This window comes from Chiloscyllium punctatum, unplaced genomic scaffold (assembly GCF_047496795.1).
Source record: "Chiloscyllium punctatum isolate Juve2018m unplaced genomic scaffold, sChiPun1.3 scaffold_85, whole genome shotgun sequence".
NCBI classification, from domain to species: domain Eukaryota; kingdom Metazoa; phylum Chordata; class Chondrichthyes; order Orectolobiformes; family Hemiscylliidae; genus Chiloscyllium; species Chiloscyllium punctatum.
The window spans coordinates 1154955-1179384 of NW_027309819.1; the positions used below are offsets into that span (position 1 = coordinate 1154955).

Consider the following 24430-nt stretch of genomic DNA (forward strand, 5'->3'; position numbering starts at 1 on the left):
GGAATTAACTGTGGTGTGGGATAGTGCCGAATATTTCAAAGTGTCTCTGTCTGTCATGATCGTGTTCGCCTCCCGCGCAGAAAATCGCAAGCAGCTGTGCTGTTCCAGGCAAGTTGAGCTTGTACTGGAACCGAATGGAGACCGGTATTTCATCGCTGTTGTGAAACAAAGTCCTGGGGTGACTCGACTCGTCGTTATTTGTTTTTTCGGCCAATGGGAAAATCGTTCCAACGAATTTCGATGTGATATGTTGTTGAATTTCTCCCATTTCCTTCGTTTCCGTCCTGGAGACATCGGAAGGGAAAGGTAATCTAATCGAGACTGTGATTGGTGAAATTCACTTTTTATGGCCCATTCTTATTAGGTTCTTTCTTTCTCTCTTTTCAGTATTGTCTGGGAAGTGGTGGTTCCCTAAGGCTGCAGTATGTGTGAAAGAGTAGTTTGGAATTGTCCTGTTGTTAGTTGTGAGATTACTTTATAAATCATGCCCTCGGACTGTCTCACATTTAGCATTCATGCATCTCTGTGTCTGAAAATGCATTAGGTATGCCAGCTTTGTTTGTGTTCCGTGTTAAATGCTTTCTGTTTTGCGATTCGCTCAATACTTTACGAGTTAACAGCGTTTCTGAGGAACCTTCCAGCTGCAAAATTCCCTAACTGAGGATCTGGGAAAATTTCACAGAGTATGGTCAGTCGGAGCAAAAGTAAGGAAGTCGTTCCTTTCTGCAGTGTTTCGCAACACTACCTTTCCCGTGAGCATCGAACACAGTAAAGGATTGTGCCACAGACTGCGACGGCAAGCTCCGCTAAAAAGTAATCCTTTAAAGCAGGTGTAAGCAACACAACGTTTTTGGGGGACACCGCGTGGAAACAGATACTTCGGTGTATCTCGTCCATGCTCAGCACATAGCCAAATATAAACAAGTCCGGTTCCCCAGTATTTGGCCCCAAACCCTCTCAACCCATCCTATCCAGAAACTCATGCAATTTTCTGAGCCTCCTCCGCTTCCTCTGGGAGCTCATTCCATACACGCACAACCTTCTGTGTGGGAAATGTGCCTCAGGTCCTTTGTCAATTTCAGCCCACTCACCTTAAACCTATGCTCTCGAGTTTTCAACTCACCCCAACTTGGGTAAAACACGTAAATACTCAGTTTCCAACCCTTCCATTAGATCATGTCGCAGTCGTTACGCTGCAGGGAAAGTCGTCCCAGCCTAGTCGACCTCGCCCTACGGTCCAAACATTGACCACATCCTTGTCTATATTTTATCATCAATTTCACGTGTCTTTTTTTTATGTTTTGAAGATGTCAATTACGCTGGACAACAACGAGCTATTGGAAACAGAAAGGTGAAACGAAGAATGGCTTCAACTTTCAGTGCTGGATGCCCCTGAGCTGCCGGATGGGCGGCTGCGGCTTGTTTCTGTAGTGTAGTGGTCATCACGTTCGCCTCACACGCGAAAGGTCCCCAGTTCGAAACTGGGCAGAAACTGCTTTGTTCTTCATCGGCAGCCTTTTACATGGACAAGAACGGTGCTTTCTTGCTTGCTTTCCCATCTGCAAACCTGCCTTCGAAGTTGCTTGAACAAATCTGCTCGCGTAGTGAAATGTAATGCAATTCCATTTAATGACTGTGCAAAGAATTGTAAAGTTTTTATCCAAACTGGTTCTGATCATATGCCATTCTGTTTGAGAGTGTAGTTACCCCCTTCTGATTCTTCTACGAAAAGCAGTACCGCATTTGCATTCCTTGCGCAGGCGGCCCGGTTCAAAGACAGGGAAGAAGCTGATGCGCTGGTGTCACAGTGCACCACGGATTCCTCAACTAGTCTGTCTGTTAAATGTACCCCAAAGGCGTCTCTGAAAGGCCTCGTTTGGAAGCTGTCTGTCGTTATTCAACGTACGAGAATTGGCACCAGAGGTCCTGAATCATGTTTTGGAGCAGTTCGCACTTGAGTGGCTCTTTCAATCAGCAACAGCAATGAAAGAAATTACACTCTCAGAGGAACCTCTGGACCTGTGCTTTCATGGTGTCGCTAGTATTAAGGTGCGCCCCGAGACCTAAGCCACGTTGGAACTGAAACGGAGGAATCGACAGAGAGGTTACAGAATGACATCGCATCCATTTGGTTTTCTTGAAATCACTGGGGAGCAGGAAAATGTAAACGGCGAAGTCGAGTGGGGAAGTCAGGCAGTTGCAGCTCTGGAGAAACTCCTTCTTTGTGACTCACTCAGCAACCAGACACGTGAAGGTGACTCAGAGGCGTGAGAGCTCTTCACATCGAGAACAAAAAGCAATCAAGGGCAGTTAGCACTTCTTCCGGAGTGGGGGTGGGGTGAGGTAATTACCTTTTGACTTTGTTACTATGTTGAGAAACTGCCTTTTAGATTGAGGTGAACAGAAAATGCATTTCTAATAAGCACCATGGAATTGAGCAAAATTTATTGAGTCGCTTCTCGTCGATTCCCACACAGGTTTCCAACTCAGTTGCTATCCATGTGGCTGATGTCCAGGAGTGAACATCTCTGCAGCAAATTGCACGGTTAGGGTAAAAGGCAAGGAAAGTGTCATCTCGAACTGGCTCCGAGGTCAGAGCATCCTCACAATGTAATCTGTCGTTCTCGAATAGGAATGCGACCTCCGGTTTTAGGGTGGAGTACATTGTTTGGGACTCTTTTTCTGCAAAACAGACAGAGTGACTGAAATTACGCTGCACGGTATGATGTGGAACACGGCTTTGTGCATTTTCCCTGTAGTCCGGTGTGCTTCATGTTCCGCGTAAACGTGAAACTTGCCCTGTTTCAAGCAATGGGTGAAATCATTTAGCAAAGCAAGAATCGAAATTGCAGTAATGTCAAGCAGCTCGTGGTTATTTGACCAAATCATAACCGAACATATATTCTCACAGATACATTTGGAGCTGAAAGGAGTCTGAGAAGATAGACTCAGCTTACCATTGATTTTTGTCTGGATTGATGGGCTCTCATTATCTGCTGCGAAATTGATATTGTAGACGGGCACATCCCAGCAGCTGTGCGAGTCGGAGAGGGATCATGGAACCATTTTCATGTGACTTGGCATCTGTTGTTATGCAGGAGAGCACAGTTGGAAACGCAACAAAATGGTGCGCGCGGCCGGCTGGTAGTGTGGCCGAGCGGTCTAATGCACTGGATCCAGGTTCCAGTCTCGAAAGGGGCGTGGGTTCGAATCCCACCACTGCCATTTCTGCAGATCAACTCCAACGCTGCAGCTTTTTTGTTAAAATGCTGTTTCTGTCCCCACTGTATTGACGTTGAAAACAAAAGTAAAATGGCTTTGCTTCCCGGGGAATTAACTGTGGTGTGGGATAGTGCCGAATATTTCAAAGTGTCTCTGTCTGTCATGATCGTGTTCGCCTCCCGCGCAGAAAATCGCAAGCAGCTCTACTGTTGCTTTCTGTTCCAGGCAAGTTGAGCTTGTACTGGAACCGAATGGAGACCGGTATTTCATCGCTGTTGTGAAACAAAGTCCTGGGGTGACTCGACTCGTCGTTATTTGGTTTTTCGGCCAATGGGAAAATCGTTCCAACGAATTTCGATGTGATATGTTGTTGAATTTCTCCCATTTCCTTCGTTTCCGTCCTGGAGACATCGGAAGGGAAAGGTAATCTAATCGAGACTGTGATTGGTGAAATTCACTTTTTATGGCCCATTCTTATTAGGTTCTTTCTTTCTCTCTTTTCAGTATTGTCTGGGAAGTGGTGGTTCCCTAAGGCTGCAGTATGTGTGAAAGAGTAGTTTGGAATTGTCCTGTTGTTAGTTGTGAGATTACTTTATAAATCATGCCCTCGGACTGTCTCACATTTAGCATTCATGCATCTCTGTGTCTGAAAATGCATTAGGTATGCCAGCTTTGTTTGTGTTCCGTGTTAAATGCTTTCTGTTTTGCGATTCGCTCAATACTTTACGAGTTAACAGCGTTTCTGAGGAACCTTCCAGCTGCAAAATTCCCTAACTGAGGATCTGGGAAAATTTCACAGAGTATGGTCAGTCGGAGCAAAAGTAAGGAAGTCGTTCCTTTCTGCAGTGTTTCGCAACACTACCTTTCCCGTGAGCATCGAACACAGTAAAGGATTGTGCCACAGACTGCGACGGCAAGCTCCGCTAAAAAGTAATCCTTTAAAGCAGGTGTAAGCAACACAACGTTTTTGGGGGACACCGCGTGGAAACAGATACTTCGGTGTATCTCGTCCATGCTCAGCACATAGCCAAATATAAACAAGTCCGGTTCCCCAGTATTTGGCCCCAAACCCTCTCAACCCATCCTATCCAGAAACTCATGCAATTTTCTGAGCCTCCTCCGCTTCCTCTGGGAGCTCATTCCATACACGCACAACCTTCTGTGTGGGAAATGTGCCTCAGGTCCTTTGTCAATTTCAGCCCACTCACCTTAAACCTATGCTCTCGAGTTTTCAACTCACCCCAACTTGGGTAAAACACGTAAATACTCAGTTTCCAACCCTTCCATTAGATCATGTCGCAGTCGTTACGCTGCAGGGAAAGTCGTCCCAGCCTAGTCGACCTCGCCCTACGGTCCAAACATTGACCACATCCTTGTCTATATTTTATCATCAATTTCACGTGTCTTTTTTTTATGTTTTGAAGATGTCAATTACGCTGGACAACAACGAGCTATTGGAAACAGAAAGGTGAAACGAAGAATGGCTTCAACTTTCAGTGCTGGATACCCCTGAGCTGCCGGATGGGCGGCTGCGGCTTGTTTCTGTAGTGTAGTGGTCATCACGTTCGCCTCACACGCGAAAGGTCCCCAGTTCGAAACTGGGCAGAAACTGCTTTGTTCTTCATCGGCAGCCTTTTACATGGACAAGAACGGTGCTTTCTTGCTTGCTTTCCCATCTGCAAACCTGCCTTCGAAGTTGCTTGAACAAATCTGCTCGCGTAGTGAAATGTAATGCAATTCCATTTAATGACTGTGCAAAGAATTGTAAAGTTTTTATCCAAACTGGTTCTGATCATATGCAATTCTGTTTGAGAGTGTAGTTACCCCCTTCTGATTCTTCTACGAAAAGCAGTACCGCATTTGCATTCCTTGCGCAGGCGGCTCGGTTCAAAGACAGGGAAGAAGCTGATGCGCTGGTGTCACAGTGCACCACGGATTCCTGAACTTGTCTGTCTGTTAAATGTACCCCAAAGGCGTCTCTGAAAGGCCTCGTTTGGAAGCTGTCTGTCGTTATTCAACGTACGAGAATTGGCACCAGAGGTCCTGAATCATGTTTTGGAGCAGTTCGCACTTGAGTGGCTCTTTCAATCAGCAACAGCAATGAAAGAAATTACACTCTCAGAGGAACCTCTGGACCTGTGCTTTCATGGTGTCGCTAGTATTAAGGTGCGCCCCGAGACCTAAGCCACGTTGGAACTGAAACGGAGGAATCGACAGAGAGGTTACAGAATGACATCGCATCCATTTGGTTTTCTTGAAATCACTGAGGAGCAGGAAAATGTAAACGGCGAAGTCGAGTGGGGAAGTCAGGCAGTTGCAGCTCTGGAGAAACTCCTTCTTTGTGACTCACTCAGCAACCAGACACGTGAAGGTGACTCAGAGGCGTGAGAGCTCTTCACATCGAGAACAAAAAGCAATCAAGGGCAGTTAGCACCTCTTCCGGAGTGGGGGTGGGGTGAGGTAATTACCTTTTGACTTTGTTACTATGTTGAGAAACTGCCTTTTAGATTGAGGTGAACAGAAAATGCATTTCTAATAAGCACCATGGAATTGAGCAAAATTTATTGAGTCGCTTCTTGTCGATTCCCACACAGGTTTCCAACTCAGTTGCTATCCATGTGGCTGATGTCCAGGAGTGAACATCTCTGCAGCAAATTGCACGGTTAGGGTAAAAGGCAAGGAAAGTGGCATCTCGAACTGGCTCCGAGGTCAGAGCATCGTCACAATGTGATCTGTCGTTCTCGAATAGGAATGCGACCTCCGGTTTTAGGGTGGAGTACATTGTTTGGGACTCTTTTTCTGCAAAACAGACAGAGTGACTGAAATTACGCTGCACGGTATGATGTGGAACACGGCTTTGTGCATTTTCCCTGTAGTCCGGTGTGCTTCATGTTCCGCGTAAACGTGAAACTTGCCCTGTTTCAAGCAATGGGTGAAATCATTTAGCAAAGCAAGAATCGAAATTGCAGTAATGTCAAGCAGCTCGTGGTTATTTGACCAAATCATAACCGAACATATATTCTCACAGATACATTTGGAGCTGAAAGGAGTCTGAGAAGATAGACTCAGCTTACCATTGATTTTTGTCTGGATTGATGGGCTCTCATTATCTGCTGCGAAATTGATATTGTAGACGGGCACATCCCAGCAGCTGTGCGAGTCGGAGAGGGATCATGGAACCATTTTCATGTGACTTGGCATCTGTTGTTATGCAGGAGAGCACAGTTGGAAACGCAAGAAAATGGTGCGCGCGGCCGGCTGGTAGTGTGGCCGAGCGGTCTAAGGCGCTGGATCCAGGTTCCAGTCTCGAAAGGGGCGTGGGTTCGAATCCCACCACTGCCATTTCTGCAGATCAACTCCAACGCTGCAGCTTTTTTGTTAAAATGCTGTTTCTGTCCCCACTGTATTGACGTTGAAAACAAAAGTAAAATGGCTTTGCTTCCCGGGGAATTAACTGTGGTGTGGGATAGTGCCGAATATTTCAAAGTGTCTCTGTCTGTCATGATCGTGTTCGCCTCCCGCGCAGAAAATCGCAAGCAGCTGTGCTGTTCCAGGCAAGTTGAGCTTGTACTGGAACCGAATGGAGACCGGTATTTCATCGCTGTTGTGAAACAAAGTCCTGGGGTGACTCGACTCGTCGTTATTTGGTTTTTCGGCCAATGGGAAAATCGTTCCAACGAATTTCGATGTGATATGTTGTTGAATTTCTCCCATTTCCTTCGTTTCCGTCCTGGAGACATCGGAAGGGAAAGGTAATCTAATCGAGACTGTGATTGGTGAAATTCACTTTTTATGGCCCATTCTTATTAGGTTCTTTCTTTCTCTCTTTTCAGTATTGTCTGGGAAGTGGTGGTTCCCTAAGGCTGCAGTATGTGTGAAAGAGTAGTTTGGAATTGTCCTGTTGTTAGTTGTGAGATTACTTTATAAATCATGCCCTCGGACTGTCTCACATTTAGCATTCATGCATCTCTGTGTCTGAAAATGCATTAGGTATGCCAGCTTTGTTTGTGTTCCGTGTTAAATGCTTTCTGTTTTGCGATTCGCTCAATACTTTACGAGTTAACAGCGTTTCTGAGGAACCTTCCAGCTGCAAAATTCCCTAACTGAGGATCTGGGAAAATTTCACAGAGTATGGTCAGTCGGAGCAAAAGTAAGGAAGTCGTTCCTTTCTGCAGTGTTTCGCAACACTACCTTTCCCGTGAGCATCGAACACAGTAAAGGATTGTGCCACAGACTGCGACGGCAAGCTCCGCTAAAAAGTAATCCTTTAAAGCAGGTGTAAGCAACACAACGTTTTTGGGGGACACCGCGTGGAAACAGATACTTCGGTGTATCTCGTCCATGCTCAGCACATAGCCAAATATAAACAAGTCCGGTTCCCCAGTATTTGGCCCCAAACCCTCTCAACCCATCCTATCCAGAAACTCATGCAATTTTCTGAGCCTCCTCCGCTTCCTCTGGGAGCTCATTCCATACACGCACAACCTTCTGTGTGGGAAATGTGCCTCAGGTCCTTTGTCAATTTCAGCCCACTCACCTTAAACCTATGCTCTCGAGTTTTCAACTCACCCCAACTTGGGTAAAACACATAAATACTCAGTTTCCAACCCTTCCATTAGATCATGTCGCAGTCGTTACGCTGCAGGGAAAGTCGTCCCAGCCTAGTCGACCTCGCCCTACGGTCCAAACATTGACCACATCCTTGTCTATATTTTATCATCAATTTCACGTGTCTTTTTTTTATGTTTTGAAGATGTCAATTACGCTGGACAACAACGAGCTATTGGAAACAGAAAGGTGAAACGAAGAATGGCTTCAACTTTCAGTGCTGGATGCCCCTGAGCTGCCGGATGGGCGGCTGCGGCTTGTTTCTGTAGTGTAGTGGTCATCACGTTCGCCTCACACGCGAAAGGTCCCCAGTTCGAAACTGGGCAGAAACTGCTTTGTTCTTCATCGGCAGCCTTTTACATGGACAAGAACGGTGCTTTCTTGCTTGCTTTCCCATCTGCAAACCTGCCTTCGAAGTTGCTTGAACAAATCTGCTCGCGTAGTGAAATGTAATGCAATTCCATTTAATGACTGTGCAAAGAATTGTAAAGTTTTTATCCAAACTGGTTCTGATCATATGCAATTCTGTTTGAGAGTGTAGTTACCCCCTTCTGATTCTTCTACGAAAAGCAGTACCGCATTTGCATTCCTTGCGCAGGCGGCTCGGTTCAAAGACAGGGAAGAAGCTGATGCGCTGGTGTCACAGTGCACCACGGATTCCTGAACTTGTCTGTCTGTTAAATGTACCCCAAAGGCGTCTCTGAAAGGCCTCGTTTGGAAGCTGTCTGTCGTTATTCAATGTACGAGAATTGGCACCAGAGGTCCTGAATCATGTTTTGGAGCAGTTCGCACTTGAGTGGCTCTTTCAATCAGCAACAGCAATGAAAGAAATTACACTCTCAGAGGAACCTCTGGACCTGTGCTTTCATGGTGTCGCTAGTATTAAGGTGCGCCCCGAGACCTAAGCCACGTTGGAACTGAAACGGAGGAATCGACAGAGAGGTTACAGAATGACATCGCATCCATTTGGTTTTCTTGAAATCACTGAGGAGCAGGAAAATGTAAACGGCGAAGTCGAGTGGGGAAGTCAGGCAGTTGCAGCTCTGGAGAAACTCCTTCTTTGTGACTCACTCAGCAACCAGACACGTGAAGGTGACTCAGAGGCGTGAGAGCTCTTCACATCGAGAACAAAAAGCAATCAAGGGCAGTTAGCACCTCTTCCGGAGTGGGGGTGGGGTGAGGTAATTACCTTTTGACTTTGTTACTATGTTGAGAAACTGCCTTTTAGATTGAGGTGAACAGAAAATGCATTTCTAATAAGCACCATGGAATTGAGCAAAATTTATTGAGTCGCTTCTTGTCGATTCCCACACAGGTTTCCAACTCAGTTGCTATCCATGTGGCTGATGTCCAGGAGTGAACATCTCTGCAGCAAATTGCACGGTTAGGGTAAAAGGCAAGGAAAGTGGCATCTCGAACTGGCTCCGAGGTCAGAGCATCGTCACAATGTGATCTGTCGTTCTCGAATAGGAATGCGACCTCCGGTTTTAGGGTGGAGTACATTGTTTGGGACTCTTTTTCTGCAAAACAGACAGAGTGACTGAAATTACGCTGCACGGTATGATGTGGAACACGGCTTTGTGCATTTTCCCTGTAGTCCGGTGTGCTTCATGTTCCGCGTAAACGTGAAACTTGCCCTGTTTCAAGCAATGGGTGAAATCATTTAGCAAAGCAAGAATCGAAATTGCAGTAATGTCAAGCAGCTCGTGGTTATTTGACCAAATCATAACCGAACATATATTCTCACAGATACATTTGGAGCTGAAAGGAGTCTGAGAAGATAGACTCAGCTTACCATTGATTTTTGTCTGGATTGATGGGCTCTCATTATCTGCTGCGAAATTGATATTGTAGACGGGCACATCCCAGCAGCTGTGCGAGTCGGAGAGGGATCATGGAACCATTTTCATGTGACTTGGCATCTGTTGTTATGCAGGAGAGCACAGTTGGAAACGCAAGAAAATGGTGCGCGCGGCCGGCTGGTAGTGTGGCCGAGCGGTCTAAGGCGCTGGATCCAGGTTCCAGTCTCGAAAGGGGCGTGGGTTCGAATCCCACCACTGCCATTTCTGCAGATCAACTCCAACGCTGCAGCTTTTTTGTTAAAATGCTGTTTCTGTCCCCACTGTATTGACGTTGAAAACAAAAGTAAAATGGCTTTGCTTCCCGGGGAATTAACTGTGGTGTGGGATAGTGCCGAATATTTCAAAGTGTCTCTGTCTGTCATGATCGTGTTCGCCTCCCGCGCAGAAAATCGCAAGCAGCTGTGCTGTTCCAGGCAAGTTGAGCTTGTACTGGAACCGAATGGAGACCGGTATTTCATCGCTGTTGTGAAACAAAGTCCTGGGGTGACTCGACTCGTCGTTATTTGGTTTTTCGGCCAATGGGAAAATCGTTCCAACGAATTTCGATGTGATATGTTGTTGAATTTCTCCCATTTCCTTCGTTTCCGTCCTGGAGACATCGGAAGGGAAAGGTAATCTAATCGAGACTGTGATTGGTGAAATTCACTTTTTATGGCCCATTCTTATTAGGTTCTTTCTTTCTCTCTTTTCAGTATTGTCTGGGAAGTGGTGGTTCCCTAAGGCTGCAGTATGTGTGAAAGAGTAGTTTGGAATTGTCCTGTTGTTAGTTGTGAGATTACTTTATAAATCATGCCCTCGGACTGTCTCACATTTAGCATTCATGCATCTCTGTGTCTGAAAATGCATTAGGTATGCCAGCTTTGTTTGTGTTCCGTGTTAAATGCTTTCTGTTTTGCGATTCGCTCAATACTTTACGAGTTAACAGCGTTTCTGAGGAACCTTCCAGCTGCAAAATTCCCTAACTGAGGATCTGGGAAAATTTCACAGAGTATGGTCAGTCGGAGCAAAAGTAAGGAAGTCGTTCCTTTCTGCAGTGTTTCGCAACACTACCTTTCCCGTGAGCATCGAACACAGTAAAGGATTGTGCCACAGACTGCGACGGCAAGCTCCGCTAAAAAGTAATCCTTTAAAGCAGGTGTAAGCAACACAACGTTTTTGGGGGACACCGCGTGGAAACAGATACTTCGGTGTATCTCGTCCATGCTCAGCACATAGCCAAATATAAACAAGTCCGGTTCCCCAGTATTTGGCCCCAAACCCTCTCAACCCATCCTATCCAGAAACTCATGCAATTTTCTGAGCCTCCTCCGCTTCCTCTGGTAGCTCATTCCATACACGCACAACCTTCTGTGTGGGAAATGTGCCTCAGGTCCTTTGTCAATTTCAGCCCACTCACCTTAAACCTATGCTCTCGAGTTTTCAACTCACCCCAACTTGGGTAAAACACGTAAATACTCAGTTTCCAACCCTTCCATTAGATCATGTCGCAGTCGTTACGCTGCAGGGAAAGTCGTCCCAGCCTAGTCGACCTCGCCCTACGGTCCAAACATTGACCACATCCTTGTCTATATTTTATCATCAATTTCACGTGTCTTTTTTTTATGTTTTGAAGATGTCAATTACGCTGGACAACAACGAGCTATTGGAAACAGAAAGGTGAAACGAAGAATGGCTTCAACTTTCAGTGCTGGATGCCCCTGAGCTGCCGGATGGGCGGCTGCGGCTTGTTTCTGTAGTGTAGTGGTCATCACGTTCGCCTCACACGCGAAAGGTCCCCAGTTCGAAACTGGGCAGAAACTGCTTTGTTCTTCATCGGCAGCCTTTTACATGGACAAGAACGGTGCTTTCTTGCTTGCTTTCCCATCTGCAAACCTGCCTTCGAAGTTGCTTGAACAAATCTGCTCGCGTAGTGAAATGTAATGCAATTCCATTTAATGACTGTGCAAAGAATTGTAAAGTTTTTATCCAAACTGGTTCTGATCATATGCAATTCTGTTTGAGAGTGTAGTTACACCCTTCTGATTCTTCTACGAAAAGCAGTACCGCATTTGCATTCCTTGCGCAGGCGGCTCGGTTCAAAGACAGGGAAGAAGCTGATGCGCTGGTGTCACAGTGCACCACGGATTCCTGAACTTGTCTGTCTGTTAAATGTACCCCAAAGGCGTCTCTGAAAGGCCTCGTTTGGAAGCTGTCTGTCGTTATTCAATGTACGAGAATTGGCACCAGAGGTCCTGAATCATGTTTTGGAGCAGTTCGCACTTGAGTGGCTCTTTCAATCAGCAACAGCAATGAAAGAAATTACACTCTCAGAGGAACCTCTGGACCTGTGCTTTCATGGTGTCGCTAGTATTAAGGTGCGCCCCGAGACCTAAGCCACGTTGGAACTGAAACGGAGGAATCGACAGAGAGGTTACAGAATGACATCGCATCCATTTGGTTTTCTTGAAATCACTGAGGAGCAGGAAAATGTAAACGGGGAAGTCGAGTGGGGAAGTCAGGCAGTTGCAGCTCTGGAGAAACTACTTCTTTGTGACTCACTCAGCAACCAGACACGTGAAGGTGACTCAGAGGCGTGAGAGCTCTTCACATCGAGAACAAAAAGCAATCAAGGGCAGTTAGCACCTCTTCCGGAGTGGGGGTGGGGTGAGGTAATTACCTTTTGACTTTGTTACTATGTTGAGAAACTGCCTTTTAGATTGAGGTGAACAGAAAATGCATTTCTAATAAGCACCATGGAATTGAGCAAAATTTATTGAGTCGCTTCTTGTCGATTCCCACACAGGTTTCCAACTCAGTTGCTATCCATGTGGCTGATGTCCAGGAGTGAACATCTCTGCAGCAAATTGCACGGTTAGGGTAAAAGGCAAGGAAAGTGTCATCTCGAACTGGCCCCGAGGTCAGAGCATCCTCACAATGTAATCTGTCGTTCTCGAATAGGAATGAGACCTCCGGTTTTAGGGTGGAGTACATTGTTTGGGACTCTTTTTCTGCAAAACAGACACAGTGACTGAAATTACGCTGCACGGTATGATGTGGAACACGGCTTTGTGCATTTTCCCTGTAGTCCGGTGTGCTTTATGTTCCGTGTAAACGTGAAACTTGCCCTGTTTCAAGCAATGGGTGAAATCATTTAGCAAAGCAAGAATCGAAATTGCAGTAATGTCAAGCAGCTCGTGGTTATTTGACCAAATCATAACCGAACATATATTCTCACAGATACATTTGGAGCTGAAAGGAGTCTGAGAAGATAGACTCAGCTTACCATTGATTTTTGTCTGGATTGATGGGCTCTCATTATCTGCTGCGAAATTGATATTGTAGACGGGCACATCCCAGCAGCTGTGCGAGTCGGAGAGGGATCATGGAACCATTTTCATGTGACTTGGCATCTGTTGTTATGCAGGAGAGCACAGTTGGAAAGGCAAGAAAATGGTGCGCGCGGCCGGCTGGTAGTGTGGCCGAGCGGTCTAAGGCGCTGGATCCAGGTTCCAGTCTCGAAAGGGGCGTGGGTTCGAATCCCACCACTGCCATTTCTGCAGATCAACTCCAACGCTGCAGCCTTTTTGTTAAAATGCTGTTTCTGTCCCCACTGTATTGATGTTGAAAACAAAAGTAAAATGGCTTTGCTTCCCGGGGAATTAACTGTGGTGTGGGATAGTGCCGAATATTTCAAAGTGTCTCTGTCTGTCATGATCGTGTTCGCCTCCCGCGCAGAAAATCGCAAGCAGCTGTGCTGTTCCAGGCAAGTTGAGCTTGTACTGGAACCGAATGGAGACCGGTATTTCATCGCTGTTGTGAAACAAAGTCCTGGGGTGACTCGACTCGTCGTTATTTGGTTTTTCGGCCAATGGGAAAATCGTTCCAACGAATTTCGATGTGATATGTTGTTGAATTTCTCCCATTTCCTTCGTTTCCGTCCTGGAGACATCGGAAGGGAAAGGTAATCTAATCGAGACTGTGATTGGTGAAATTCACTTTTTATGGCCCATTCTTATTAGGTTCTTTCTTTCTCTCTTTTCAGTATTGTCTGGGAAGTGGTGGTTCCCTAAGGCTGCAGTATGTGTGAAAGAGTAGTTTGGAATTGTCCTGTTGTTAGTTGTGAGATTACTTTATAAATCATGCCCTCGGACTGTCTCACATTTAGCATTCATGCATCTCTGTGTCTGAAAATGCATTAGGTATGCCAGCTTTGTTTGTGTTCCGTGTTAAATGCTTTCTGTTTTGCGATTCGCTCAATACTTTACGAGTTAACAGCGTTTCTGAGGAACCTTCCAGCTGCAAAATTCCCTAACTGAGGATCTGGGAAAATTTCACAGAGTATGGTCAGTCGGAGCAAAAGTAAGGAAGTCGTTCCTTTCTGCAGTGTTTCGCAACACTACCTTTCCCGTGAGCATCGAACACAGTAAAGGATTGTGCCACAGACTGCGACGGCAAGCTCCGCTAAAAAGTAATCCTTTAAAGCAGGTGTAAGCAACACAACGTTTTTGGGGGACACCGCGTGGAAACAGATACTTCGGTGTATCTCGTCCATGCTCAGCACATAGCCAAATATAAACAAGTCCGGTTCCCCAGTATTTGGCCCCAAACCCTCTCAACCCATCCTATCCAGAAACTCATGCAATTTTCTGAGCCTCCTCCGCTTCCTCTGGGAGCTCATTCCATACACGCACAACCTTCTGTGTGGGAAATGTGCCTCAGGTCCTTTGTCAATTTCAGCCCACTCACCTTAAACCTATGCTCTCGAGTTTTCAACTCACCCCAACTTGGGTAAAACACGTAAATACTCAGTTTCCAACCCTTCCATTAGATCATGTCGCAGTCGTTACGCTGCAGGGAAAGTCGTCCCAGCCTAGTCGACCTCGCCCTACGGTCCAAACATTGACCACATCCTTGTCTATATTTTATCATCAATTTCACGTGTCTTTTTTTTATGTTTTGAAGATGTCAATTACGCTGGACAACAACGAGCTATTGGAAACAGAAAGGTGAAACGAAGAATGGCTTCAACTTTCAGTGCTGGATGCCCCTGAGCTGCCGGATGGGCGGCTGCGGCTTGTTTCTGTAGTGTAGTGGTCATCACGTTCGCCTCACACGCGAAAGGTCCCCAGTTCGAAACTGGGCAGAAACTGCTTTGTTCTTCATCGGCAGCCTTTTACATGGACAAGAACGGTGCTTTCTTGCTTGCTTTCCCATCTGCAAACCTGCCTTCGAAGTTGCTTGAACAAATCTGCTCGCGTAGTGAAATGTAATGCAATTCCATTTAATGACTGTGCAAAGAATTGTAAAGTTTTTATCCAAACTGGTTCTGATCATATGCCATTCTGTTTGAGAGTGTAGTTACCCCCTTCTGATTCTTCTACGAAAAGCAGTACCGCATTTGCATTCCTTGCGCAGGCGGCCCGGTTCAAAGACAGGGAAGAAGCTGATGCGCTGGTGTCACAGTGCACCACGGATTCCTGAACTAGTCTGTCTGTTAAATGTACCCCAAAGGCGTCTCTGAAAGGCCTCGTTTGGAAGCTGTCTGTCGTTATTCAACGTACGAGAATTGGCACCAGAGGTCCTGAATCATGTTTTGGAGCAGTTCGCACTTGAGTGGCTCTTTCAATCAGCAACAGCAATGAAAGAAATTACACTCTCAGAGGAACCTCTGGACCTGTGCTTTCATGGTGTCGCTAGTATTAAGGTGCGCCCCGAGACCTAAGCCACGTTGGAACTGAAACGGAGGAATCGACAGAGAGGTTACAGAATGACATCGCATCCATTTGGTTTTCTTGAAATCACTGGGGAGCAGGAAAATGTAAACGGCGAAGTCGAGTGGGGAAGTCAGGCAGTTGCAGCTCTGGAGAAACTCCTTCTTTGTGACTCACTCAGCAACCAGACACGTGAAGGTGACTCAGAGGCGTGAGAGCTCTTCACATCGAGAACAAAAAGCAATCAAGGGCAGTTAGCACTTCTTCCGGAGTGGGGGTGGGGTGAGGTAATTACCTTTTGACTTTGTTACTATGTTGAGAAACTGCCTTTTAGATTGAGGTGAACAGAAAATGCATTTCTAATAAGCACCATGGAATTGAGCAAAATTTATTGAGTCGCTTCTCGTCGATTCCCACACAGGTTTCCAACTCAGTTGCTATCCATGTGGCTGATGTCCAGGAGTGAACATCTCTGCAGCAAATTGCACGGTTAGGGTAAAAGGCAAGGAAAGTGTCATCTCGAACTGGCTCCGAGGTCAGAGCATCCTCACAATGTAATCTGTCGTTCTCGAATAGGAATGCGACCTCCGGTTTTAGGGTGGAGTACATTGTTTGGGACTCTTTTTCTGCAAAACAGACAGAGTGACTGAAATTACGCTGCACGGTATGATGTGGAACACGGCTTTGTGCATTTTCCCTGTAGTCCGGTGTGCTTCATGTTCCGCGTAAACGTGAAACTTGCCCTGTTTCAAGCAATGGGTGAAATCATTTAGCAAAGCAAGAATCGAAATTGCAGTAATGTCAAGCAGCTCGTGGTTATTTGACCAAATCATAACCGAACATATATTCTCACAGATACATTTGGAGCTGAAAGGAGTCTGAGAAGATAGACTCAGCTTACCATTGATTTTTGTCTGGATTGATGGGCTCTCATTATCTGCTGCGAAATTGATATTGTAGACGGGCACATCCCAGCAGCTGTGCGAGTCGGAGAGGGATCATGGAACCATTTTCATGTGACTTGGCATCTGTTGTTATGCAGGAGAGCACAGTTGGAAACGCAAGAAAATGGTGCGCGCGGCCGGCTGGTAGTGTGGCCGAGCGGTCTAAGGCGCTGGATCCAGGTTCCAGTCTCGAAAGGGGCGTGGGTTCGAATCCCACCACTGCCATTTCTGCAGATCAACTCCAACGCTGCAGCTTTTTTGTTAAAATGCTGTTTCTGTCCCCACTGTATTGACGTTGAAAACAAAAGTAAAATGGCTTTGCTTCCCGGGGAATTAACTGTGGTGTGGGATAGTGCCGAATATTTCAAAGTGTCTCTGTCTGTCATGATCGTGTTCGCCTCCCGCGCAGAAAATCGCAAGCAGCTGTGCTGTTCCAGGCAAGTTGAGCTTGTACTGGAACCGAATGGAGACCGGTATTTCATCGCTGTTGTGAAACAAAGTCCTGGGGTGACTCGACTCGTCGTTATTTGGTTTTTCGGCCAATGGGAAAATCGTTCCAACGAATTTCGATGTGATATGTTGTTGAATTTCTCCCATTTCCTTCGTTTCCGTCCTGGAGACATCGGAAGGGAAAGGTAATCTAATCGAGACTGTGATTGGTGAAATTCACTTTTTATGGCCCATTCTTATTAGGTTCTTTCTTTCTCTCTTTTCAGTATTGTCTGGGAAGTGGTGGTTCCCTAAGGCTGCAGTATGTGTGAAAGAGTAGTTTGGAATTGTCCTGTTGTTAGTTGTGAGATTACTTTATAAATCATGCCCTCGGACTGTCTCACATTTAGCATTCATGCATCTCTGTGTCTGAAAATGCATTAGGTATGCCAGCTTTGTTTGTGTTCCGTGTTAAATGCTTTCTGTTTTGCGATTCGCTCAATACTTTACGAGTTAACAGCGTTTCTGAGGAACCTTCCAGCTGCAAAATTCCCTAACTGAGGATCTGGGAAAATTTCACAGAGTATGGTCAGTCGGAGCAAAAGTAAGGAAGTCGTTCCTTTCTGCAGTGTTTCGCAACACTACCTTTCCCGTGAGCATCGAACACAGTAAAGGATTGTGCCACAGACTGCGACGGCAAGCTCCGCTAAAAAGTAATCCTTTAAAGCAGGTGTAAGCAACACAACGTTTTTGGGGGACACCGCGTGGAAACAGATACTTCGGTGTATCTCGTCCATGCTCAGCACATAGCCAAATATAAACAAGTCCGGTTCCCCAGTATTTGGCCCCAAACCCTCTCAACCCATCCTATCCAGAAACTCATGCAATTTTCTGAGCCTCCTCCGCTTCCTCTGGTAGCTCATTCCATACACGCACAACCTTCTGTGTGGGAAATGTGCCTCAGGTCCTTTGTCAATTTCAGCCCACTCACCTTAAACCTATGCTCTCGAGTTTTCAACTCACCCCAACTTGGGTAAAACACGTAAATACTCAGTTTCCAACCCTTCCATTAGATCATGTCGCAGTCGTTACGCTGCAGGGAAAGTCGTCCCAGCCTAGTCGACCTCGCCCTACGGTCCAAACATTGACCACATCCTTGTCTATATTTTATCATCAATTTCACGTGTCTTTTTTTTATGTTTTGAAGATGTCAATTACGCTGGACAACAACGAGCTATTGGAAACAGAAAGGTGAAACGAAGAATGGCTTCAACTTTCAGTGCTGGATGCCCCTGAGCTGCCGGATGGGCGGCTGCGGCTTGTTTCTGTAGTGTAGTGGTCATCACGTTCGCCTCACACGCGAAAGGTCCCCAGTTCGAAACTGGGCAGAAACTGCTTTGTTCTTCATCGGCAGCCTTTTACATGGACAAGAACGGTGCTTTCTTGCTTGCTTTCCCATCTGCAAACCTGCCTTCGAAGTTGCTTGAACAAATCTGCTCGCGTAGTGAAATGTAATGCAATTCCATTTAATGACTGTGCAAAGAATTGTAAAGTTTTTATCCAAACTGGTTCTGATCATATGCAATTCTGTTTGAGAGTGTAGTTACACCCTTCTGATTCTTCTACGAAAAGCAGTACCGCATTTGCATTCCTTGCGCAGGCGGCTCGGTTCAAAGACAGGGAAGAAGCTGATGCGCTGGTGTCACAGTGCACCACGGATTCCTGAACTTGTCTGTCTGTTAAATGTACCCCAAAGGCGTCTCTGAAAGGCCTCGTTTGGAAGCTGTCTGTCGTTATTCAATGTACGAGAATTGGCACCAGAGGTCCTGAATCATGTTTTGGAGCAGTTCGCACTTGAGTGGCTCTTTCAATCAGCAACAGCAATGAAAGAAATTACACTCTCAGAGGAACCTCTGGACCTGTGCTTTCATGGTGTCGCTAGTATTAAGGTGCGCCCCGAGACCTAAGCCACGTTGGAACTGAAACGGAGGAATCGACAGAGAGGTTACAGAATGACATCGCATCCATTTGGTTTTCTTGAAATCACTGAGGAGCAGGAAAATGTAAACGGGGAAGTCGAGTGGGGAAGTCAGGCAGTTGCAGCTCTGGAGAAACTCCTTCTTTGTGACTCACTCAGCAACCAGACACGTGAAGGTGACTCAGAGGCGTGAGAGCTCTTCACATCGAGAACAAAAAGCAATCAAGGGCAGTTAGCACCTCTTCCGGAGTGGGGGTGGGGTGAGGTAATTACCTTTTGACTTTGTTACTATGTTGAGAAACTGCCTTTTAGATTGAGGTGAACAGAAAATGCATTTCTAATAAGCACCATGGAATTGAGCAAAATTTATTGAGTCGCTTCTTGTCGATTCCCACACAGGTTTCCAACTCAGTTGCTATCCATGTGGCTGATGTCCAGGAGTGAACATCTCTGCAGCAAATTGCACGGTTAGGGTAAAAGGCAAGGAAAGTGTCATCTCGAACTGGCCCCGAGGTCAGAGCATCCTCACAATGTAATCTGTCGTTCTCGAATAGGAATGAGACCTCCGGTTTTAGGGTGGAGTACATTGTTTGGGACTCTTTTTCTGCAAAACAGACACAGTGACTGAAATTACGCTGCACGGTATGATGTGGAACACGGCTTTGTGCATTTTCCCTGTAGTCCGGTGTGCTTTATGTTCCGTGTAAACGTGAAACTTGCCCTGTTTCAAGCAATGGGTGAAATCATTTAGCAAAGCAAGAATCGAAATTGCAGTAATGTCAAGCAGCTCGTGGTTATTTGACCAAATCATAACCGAACATATATTCTCACAGATACATTTGGAGCTGAAAGGAGTCTGAGAAGATAGACTCAGCTTACCATTGATTTTTGTCTGGATTGATGGGCTCTCATTATCTGCTGCGAAATTGATATTGTAGACGGGCACATCCCAGCAGCTGTGCGAGTCGGAGAGGGATCATGGAACCATTTTCATGTGACTTGGCATCTGTTGTTATGCAGGAGAGCACAGTTGGAAAGGCAAGAAAATGGTGCGCGCGGCCGGCTGGTAGTGTGGCCGAGCGGTCTAAGGCGCTGGATCCAGGTTCCAGTCTCGAAAGGGGCGTGGGTTCGAATCCCACCACTGCCATTTCTGCAGATCAACTCCAACGCTGCAGCCTTTTTGTTAAAATGCTGTTTCTGTCCCCACTGTATTGATGTTGAAAACAAAAGTAAAATGGCTTTGCTTCCCGGGGAATTAACTGTGGTGTGGGATAGTGCCGAATATTTCAAAGTGTCTCTGTCTGTCATGATCGTGTTCGCCTCCCGCGCAGAAAATCGCAAGCAGCTGTGCTGTTCCAGGCAAGTTGAGCTTGTACTGGAACCGAATGGAGACCGGTATTTCATCGCTGTTGTGAAACAAAGTCCTGGGGTGACTCGACTCGTCGTTATTTGGTTTTTCGGCCAATGGGAAAATCGTTCCAACGAATTTCGATGTGATATGTTGTTGAATTTCTCCCATTTCCTTCGTTTCCGTCCTGGAGACATCGGAAGGGAAAGGTAATCTAATCGAGACTGTGATTGGTGAAATTCACTTTTTATGGCCCATTCTTATTAGGTTCTTTCTTTCTCTCTTTTCAGTATTGTCTGGGAAGTGGTGGTTCCCTAAGGCTGCAGTATGTGTGAAAGAGTAGTTTGGAATTGTCCTGTTGTTAGTTGTGAGATTACTTTATAAATCATGCCCTCGGACTGTCTCACATTTAGCATTCATGCATCTCTGTGTCTGAAAATGCATTAGGTATGCCAGCTTTGTTTGTGTTCCGTGTTAAATGCTTTCTGTTTTGCGATTCGCTCAATACTTTACGAGTTAACAGCGTTTCTGAGGAACCTTCCAGCTGCAAAATTCCCTAACTGAGGATCTGGGAAAATTTCACAGAGTATGGTCAGTCGGAGCAAAAGTAAGGAAGTCGTTCCTTTCTGCAGTGTTTCGCAACACTACCTTTCCCGTGAGCATCGAACACAGTAAAGGATTGTGCCACAGACTGCGACGGCAAGCTCCGCTAAAAAGTAATCCTTTAAAGCAGGTGTAAGCAACACAACGTTTTTGGGGGACACCGCGTGGAAACAGATACTTCGGTGTATCTCGTCCATGCTCAGCACATAGCCAAATATAAACAAGTCCGGTTCCCCAGTATTTGGCCCCAAACCCTCTCAACCCATCCTATCCAGAAACTCATGCAATTTTCTGAGCCTCCTCCGCTTCCTCTGGGAGCTCATTCCATACACGCACAACCTTCTGTGTGGGAAATGTGCCTCAGGTCCTTTGTCAATTTCAGCCCACTCACCTTAAACCTATGCTCTCGAGTTTTCAACTCACCCCAACTTGGGTAAAACACGTAAATACTCAGTTTCCAACCCTTCCATTAGATCATGTCGCAGTCGTTACGCTGCAGGGAAAGTCGTCCCAGCCTAGTCGACCTCGCCCTACGGTCCAAACATTGACCACATCCTTGTCTATATTTTATCATCAATTTCACGTGTCTTTTTTTTATGTTTTGAAGATGTCAATTACGCTGGACAACAACGAGCTATTGGAAACAGAAAGGTGAAACGAAGAATGGCTTCAACTTTCAGTGCTGGATGCCCCTGAGCTGCCGGATGGGCGGCTGCGGCTTGTTTCTGTAGTGTAGTGGTCATCACGTTCGCCTCACACGCGAAAGGTCCCCAGTTCGAAACTGGGCAGAAACTGCTTTGTTCTTCATCGGCAGCCTTTTACATGGACAAGAACGGTGCTTTCTTGCTTGCTTTCCCATCTGCAAACCTGCCTTCGAAGTTGCTTGAACAAATCTGCTCGCGTAGTGAAATGTAATGCAATTCCATTTAATGACTGTGCAAAGAATTGTAAAGTTTTTATCCAAACTGGTTCTGATCATATGCAATTCTGTTTGAGAGTGTAGTTACCCCCTTCTGATTCTTCTACGAAAAGCAGTACCGCATTTGCATTCCTTGCGCAGGCGGCTCGGTTCAAAGACAGGGAAGAAGCTGATGCGCTGGTGTCACAGCGCACCACGGATTCCTGAACTTGTCTGTCTGTTAAATGTACCCCAAAGGCGTCTCTGAAAGGCCTCGTTTGGAAGCTGTCTGTCGTTATTCAATGTACGAGAATTGGCACCAGAGGTCCTGAATCATGTTTTGGAGCAGTTCGCACTTGAGTGGCTCTTTCAATCAGCAACAGCAATGAAAGAAATTACACTCTCAGAGGAACCTCTGGACCTGTGCTTTCATGGTGTCGCTAGTATTAAGGTGCGCCCCGAGACCTAAGCCACGTTGGAACTGAAACGGAGGAATCGACAGAGAGGTTACAGAATGACATCGCATCCATTTGGTTTTCTTGAAATCACTGAGGAGCAGGAAAATGTAAACGGCGAAGTCGAGTGGGGAAGTCAGGCAGTTGCAGCTCTGGAGAAACTCCTTCTTTGTGACTCACTCAGCAACCAGACACGTGAAGGTGACTCAGAGGCGTGAGAGCTCTTCACATCGAGAACAAAAAGCAATCAAGGGCAGTTAGCACCTCTTCCGGAGTGGGGGTGGGGTGAGGTAATTACCTTTTGACTTTGTTACTATGTTGAGAAACTGCCTTTTAGATTGAGGTGAACAGAAAATGCATTTCTAATAAGCACCATGGAATTGAGCAAAATTTATTGAGTCGCTTCTTGTCGATTCCCACACAGGTTTCCAACTCAGTTGCTATCCATGTGGCTGATGTCCAGGAGTGAACATCTCTGCAGCAAATTGCACGGTTAGGGTAAAAGGCAAGGAAAGTGGCATCTCGAACTGGCTCCGAGGTCAGAGCATCGTCACAATGTGATCTGTCGTTCTCGAATAGGAATGCGACCTCCGGTTTTAGGGTGGAGTACATTGTTTGGGACTCTTTTTCTGCAAAACAGACAGAGTGACTGAAATTACGCTGCACGGTATGATGTGGAACACGGCTTTGTGCATTTTCCCTGTAGTCCGGTGTGCTTCATGTTCCGCGTAAACGTGAAACTTGCCCTGTTTCAAGCAATGGGTGAAATAATTTAGCAAAGCAAGAATCGAAATTGCAGTAATGTCAAGCAGCTCGTGGTTATTTGACCAAATCATAACCGAACATATATTCTCACAGATACATTTGGAGCTGAAAGGAGTCTGAGAAGATAGACTCAGCTTACCATTGATTTTTGTCTGGATTGATGGGCTCTCATTATCTGCTGCGAAATTGATATTGTAGACGGGCACATCCCAGCAGCTGTGCGAGTCGGAGAGGGATCATGGAACCATTTTCATGTGACTTGGCATCTGTTGTTATGCAGGAGAGCACAGTTGGAAAGGCAAGAAAATGGTGCGCGCGGCCGGCTGGTAGTGTGGCCGAGCGGTCTAAGGCGCTGGATCCAGGTTCCAGTCTCGAAAGGGGCGTGGGTTCGAATCCCACCACTGCCATTTCTGCAGATCAACTCCAACGCTGCAGCTTTTTTGTTAAAATGCTGTTTCTGTCCCCACTGTATTGACGTTGAAAACAAAAGTAAAATGGCTTTGCTTCCCGGGGAATTAACTGTGGTGTGGGATAGTGCCGAATATTTCAAAGTGTCTCTGTCTGTCATGATCGTGTTCGCCTCCCGCGCAGAAAATCGCAAGCAGCTGTGCTGTTCCAGGCAAGTTGAGCTTGTACTGGAACCGAATGGAGACCGGTATTTCATCGCTGTTGTGAAACAAAGTCCTGGGGTGACTCGACTCGTCGTTATTTGGTTTTTCGGCCAATGGGAAAATCGTTCCAACGAATTTCGATGTGATATGTTGTTGAATTTCTCCCATTTCCTTCGTTTCCGTCCTGGAGACATCGGAAGGGAAAGGTAATCTAATCGAGACTGTGATTGGTGAAATTCACTTTTTATGGCCCATTCTTATTAGGTTCTTTCTTTCTCTCTTTTCAGTATTGTCTGGGAAGTGGTGGTTCCCTAAGGCTGCAGTATGTGTGAAAGAGTAGTTTGGAATTGTCCTGTTGTTAGTTGTGAGATTACTTTATAAATCATGCCCTCGGACTGTCTCACATTTAGCATTCATGCATCTCTGTGTCTGAAAATGCATTAGGTATGCCAGCTTTGTTTGTGTTCCGTGTTAAATGCTTTCTGTTTTGCGATTCGCTCAATACTTTACGAGTTAACAGCGTTTCTGAGGAACCTTCCAGCTGCAAAATTCCCTAACTGAGGATCTGGGAAAATTTCACAGAGTATGGTCAGTCGGAGCAAAAGTAAGGAAGTCGTTCCTTTCTGCAGTGTTTCGCAACACTACCTTTCCCGTGAGCATCGAACACAGTAAAGGATTGTGCCACAGACTGCGACGGCAAGCTCCGCTAAAAAGTAATCCTTTAAAGCAGGTGTAAGCAACACAACGTTTTTGGGGGACACCGCGTGGAAACAGATACTTCGGTGTATCTCGTCCATGCTCAGCACATAGCCAAATATAAACAAGTCCGGTTCCCCAGTATTTGGCCCCAAACCCTCTCAACCCATCCTATCCAGAAACTCATGCAATTTTCTGAGCCTCCTCCGCTTCCTCTGGTAGCTCATTCCATACACGCACAACCTTCTGTGTGGGAAATGTGCCTCAGGTCCTTTGTCAATTTCAGCCCACTCACCTTAAACCTATGCTCTCGAGTTTTCA

The 24430-nt window shown here is 46.1% G+C and overlaps 13 non-coding genes across 13 annotated transcripts; all 13 read left to right on the forward strand.

The window, feature by feature from the left end:
* The first annotated feature begins 1421 nt into the window (after window positions 1-1421).
* Window positions 1422-1494, forward strand: trnav-cac (transfer RNA valine (anticodon CAC)). The gene has a single exon. It is a non-coding gene; the product is annotated as a tRNA-Val (tRNA).
* A 3266-nt stretch (window positions 1495-4760) lies between these two features.
* Window positions 4761-4833, forward strand: trnav-cac (transfer RNA valine (anticodon CAC)). Its single transcript has one exon. It is a non-coding gene; the product is annotated as a tRNA-Val (tRNA).
* A 1649-nt stretch (window positions 4834-6482) lies between these two features.
* On the forward strand, window positions 6483-6564 carry trnal-cag (transfer RNA leucine (anticodon CAG)). Its single transcript has one exon. It is a non-coding gene; the product is annotated as a tRNA-Leu (tRNA).
* Window positions 6565-8089: 1525 nt separating this feature from the next.
* On the forward strand, window positions 8090-8162 carry trnav-cac (transfer RNA valine (anticodon CAC)). The gene has a single exon. It is a non-coding gene; the product is annotated as a tRNA-Val (tRNA).
* Window positions 8163-9811: 1649 nt separating this feature from the next.
* trnal-cag (transfer RNA leucine (anticodon CAG)) lies at window positions 9812-9893 on the forward strand. Its single transcript has one exon. It is a non-coding gene; the product is annotated as a tRNA-Leu (tRNA).
* A 1525-nt stretch (window positions 9894-11418) lies between these two features.
* Window positions 11419-11491, forward strand: trnav-cac (transfer RNA valine (anticodon CAC)). The gene has a single exon. It is a non-coding gene; the product is annotated as a tRNA-Val (tRNA).
* Window positions 11492-13140: 1649 nt separating this feature from the next.
* Window positions 13141-13222, forward strand: trnal-cag (transfer RNA leucine (anticodon CAG)). The gene has a single exon. It is a non-coding gene; the product is annotated as a tRNA-Leu (tRNA).
* Window positions 13223-14747: 1525 nt separating this feature from the next.
* Window positions 14748-14820, forward strand: trnav-cac (transfer RNA valine (anticodon CAC)). Its single transcript has one exon. It is a non-coding gene; the product is annotated as a tRNA-Val (tRNA).
* A 1649-nt stretch (window positions 14821-16469) lies between these two features.
* Window positions 16470-16551, forward strand: trnal-cag (transfer RNA leucine (anticodon CAG)). The gene has a single exon. It is a non-coding gene; the product is annotated as a tRNA-Leu (tRNA).
* A 1525-nt stretch (window positions 16552-18076) lies between these two features.
* On the forward strand, window positions 18077-18149 carry trnav-cac (transfer RNA valine (anticodon CAC)). The gene has a single exon. It is a non-coding gene; the product is annotated as a tRNA-Val (tRNA).
* A 1649-nt stretch (window positions 18150-19798) lies between these two features.
* Window positions 19799-19880, forward strand: trnal-cag (transfer RNA leucine (anticodon CAG)). The gene has a single exon. It is a non-coding gene; the product is annotated as a tRNA-Leu (tRNA).
* A 1525-nt stretch (window positions 19881-21405) lies between these two features.
* On the forward strand, window positions 21406-21478 carry trnav-cac (transfer RNA valine (anticodon CAC)). The gene has a single exon. It is a non-coding gene; the product is annotated as a tRNA-Val (tRNA).
* A 1649-nt stretch (window positions 21479-23127) lies between these two features.
* Window positions 23128-23209, forward strand: trnal-cag (transfer RNA leucine (anticodon CAG)). Its single transcript has one exon. It is a non-coding gene; the product is annotated as a tRNA-Leu (tRNA).
* The last annotated feature ends 1221 nt before the right edge of the window (window positions 23210-24430 follow it).